We start from the raw sequence: 3,422 nt of genomic DNA on the forward strand, positions 1-3,422 counted from the left end.
CTGAAACTTTTTTAGTACTGCCTGTAATTACCACTTTTTAATTCACTTGTAACATTTGTATATATCTTAAATTTGTATTCTCTTTATTTGTCTATTTTTATTTTTACTTATTTTATTTTTACTTATTTAAACTTCTTTCTTGATTGTACTTATGTCTGTGTTGCTGCAACAACCAAATTTCCCCCCGGGGATCAATAAAGTAATATCTTATCTTATCTTAAATTATAGCTTCATCATTAATCTCAGTGATATCACACAGTCAGCTAAATTGTTGTGTTTTTAGTATTTTTTTTTAATATTAGTAACACAGCAGAGAGGGCTGTGAGAGACCTGTCGAGCTTCTGTCATTATCAGAATAAAAGAATGTTCACACAAGATCATAACCTGTGTGCACAGATTTCTGAGAAGTCCTTCATGCTCCTGCTGACACCTGAGTATTTCCACTGTTATTGACCATGGTGAATGTGTAGCACCTGTAAAAAGATGTTTTTGTATATTAATTTTATATTAATATTCAGTAATCTTTATGTACTGTAATGAAAATCAATGTTCTGTGTTTTAGGTTTAGTGACCAGTTAAGTTGCACTGCACTGTCCAGTAGGTGGCAGCAGATACCGTTTGATAACACAATAAGGGAAAACACAGAAGAAGTGCCAGGCTGTGGTCTGTGTTGTTGTTGAAGCGTGTGCTCGGTGTTGCCGCACTTGTTGTATTCTCTCTGCCGACCATGCTGTTGAAAAATAAATGAATCACTTCTACACCATAAACGTCGTGGTAGTCTGGATGGTGTAACATTTTGGGGGCTCGTCCGGGATTATTATTCACAGCAAAGGACTCTGAACTCCGGGAGAAACACGGTAAACGTCGCATCTGTGTGGGAAAGCTAACGACAGCAGGCTAACAAAGCTAATGGTTAGCAACAGATAGCTGTTGAGGTTTAGCTAGCACGACAGAGTCTCGTTTTGTTTTTTTCCGAGTGTCAGTAAGTGAGAAACGATAACAACAAGATGTCAGAGCTCCGGGAAGAATTCCTTTTGGACATGGAAAAAAAACTGTTTGAAATGACAGTGAAAGAACTACACAAAGTTTGTGAATACTGTAAAATAGCAGGCAAAGACTCTGAGGACATTAAAGATAAAAGCCGTCGGGCACTAGTGAAACACGTTATAAAGTTTTGTGAACGTGAAGAGTTTTTGGAGAGAGAAGACGAGGGCATGGCTGTGCTGTTGGAGCTGAATGACGCATTTTAGGTTCTGCGAGAGGACCAGTCGGAGACCGACGACGTGGGAGCAGCGCCTGTCTCTTCTGCACCTACAGCCGCGGAGGGGCTAGATGAGGCAGTCCGCCCGACCCAGCCGACGCTGGACCCACAACAAGGGGACAACGCACCGCTACTGTCGACGCTGGAGCAGCGGGTCGTCCCAGAGACAGCGCGGGTCGTCCCAGAGACAGCGCGGGTCGTCCCAGAGACAGCGCGGGACGAGGGCACTCGACGCAGAGGTAGAGACTCCACTAGCAACAGCTGCTGCGCTTCCTCCAGCGGATTCAGAAAGGATTTCAGGATAAATGGATATGTTGGTGAGTCAACATCAAAAGACACACTAAGCTTCAGTAGCCTTGAACACCAGATCGAAAGTGGTCTAAGAAAGGGCTATCCAGAAGTGGAAATTACGGAAGCAGTGATTCGTGCTGTTAACCCTGGGTTGAAACTGAGGAGTTATTTAGAGGGAAAAACAGATCTCACCTTAGCCACTCTCAGACAAATATTACGAGCACATTATGCAGAAAAGGATGCAACTGTCCTGTACCAACAACTAACAAAAGCTGCACAAGGATTTGGTGAAACAGCACTTGATTTCCTCGTCCGAGTACTTGACCTGCGTCAAAAAGTCCTGTTTGCATCCGAGCGTGCCCAGTCTGGCCTGAAGTACAACAAAGAGCTAGTTAATAGCCAGTGTTCTCAGTCTATCACGACAGGTTTAGCTAATGATAACATCAGAGCGGAGATGAGGATGTATTTGCAGGATGAGAAAAGTAGTGACGAGCTGCTCCTCCAAAAGATGCAAATTGCTCAGTATAATGAAAATGAGAGGGCCCAGAAGATAAAAGTTACAACTAAAGCCACACACAGAGCGAGTCTCAACATCGTAGAGAAAAGTGGAGATGAAGATGACTCTGTAACATCACCAGCCTCACTTAAGCCTAACAAACCCACCAAAGAAAATCCCCTGTTTGCAAAAATGGATGAAAACAGCACTGCAATTAGGGAACTCACAGGCCAGGTAGCATCACTGGTTCAAACAGTTCAGCGCGAGAGGAAATCTGTCTATGAAAACCAAACTAAGTCTCCCCCTAGTACTTTTAAGAGGCCAAAGAGACGATGTGTAGCATGTCAGCAGGACCAGAAAGAGTGCAACCATTGTTTCAAGTGTGGCAGTGATACACATTGGGCAAAAGGGTGCAGAGTAGTGGACAGACAGAAACCGTCGGGAAACGGGAGGAGGTTGTGATGGAGGGACAAGTCATGACCTCGGAGCACAAGTCCCAAAATGACTCAAACACAGGATTGAATCCCCAGTCTGATCTTCTGAACTCAGGCGGAGTGCAGGGGAAAAGTGAAAAGCTCTTCAAGCACCGCCCTCCAGCACCATTAAAGCCAAATGTCAACAATAAAGATCAGTCTTTCAGCTCACACAACCCAGTTCCAAAACACAAACAGGTGGCACAGCTTGTAGGGAAGAAATGCCTTGTTTGGTTTAACATGAACGGTGTCAAGACACAAGCTCTGTGGGACACAGGAGCTCAGGTGTCCATCATGAGTGAGACGTGGAAGTCCCAAAACTTGCCAGATGCAAAAATACATCCTATAAGTGACTTGATAAGCGATGACGAATTGCTAGATTTAAGAGCTGCCAATGGCTCAGAAATCCCCTTTCAGGGCTGGATCGAGATCAGTCTGAGTCTATGTGACCCGAAAACTAAGATAGCAAGTTCAGATGAGATACTAGTTCCTGTTCTAGTGAGCAGAGACATAATACAGAGACCTATAATAGGGTTTAATGCTATCGAAGAGATAATGAAAGAGAAAGAGAATCAGGTCCAGGTAGGTGAAAGGCTAGCTTTGCTCAGAAATTCATTGAGGATCGGATCAAGAAAAGCAGAAGCACTGCTTAACCTCATTCAGGGAGCTACAGAGGAAAATGTTACTTACCTTGTCAAAACAGGACGTACATCTGTTGTAGTTCCAGGTGGGCAAGTGATTTGCATTAGCTGCCCTGTTAGAACAGATCTCAAAGTAAAAACTGAAATGCTCTTTGAACCCGAAGAAAACCTTTCACTGGATGAGGGACTCGAGATCACCTGTCAGTTATTGAATATCTCTTGCTCCTCACGTAAGGTAGATATTTATGTCAAAAATGCGA

Source organism: Notolabrus celidotus, chromosome 3, assembly GCF_009762535.1.
Source record: "Notolabrus celidotus isolate fNotCel1 chromosome 3, fNotCel1.pri, whole genome shotgun sequence".
Classification (NCBI taxonomy): domain Eukaryota; kingdom Metazoa; phylum Chordata; class Actinopteri; order Labriformes; family Labridae; genus Notolabrus; species Notolabrus celidotus.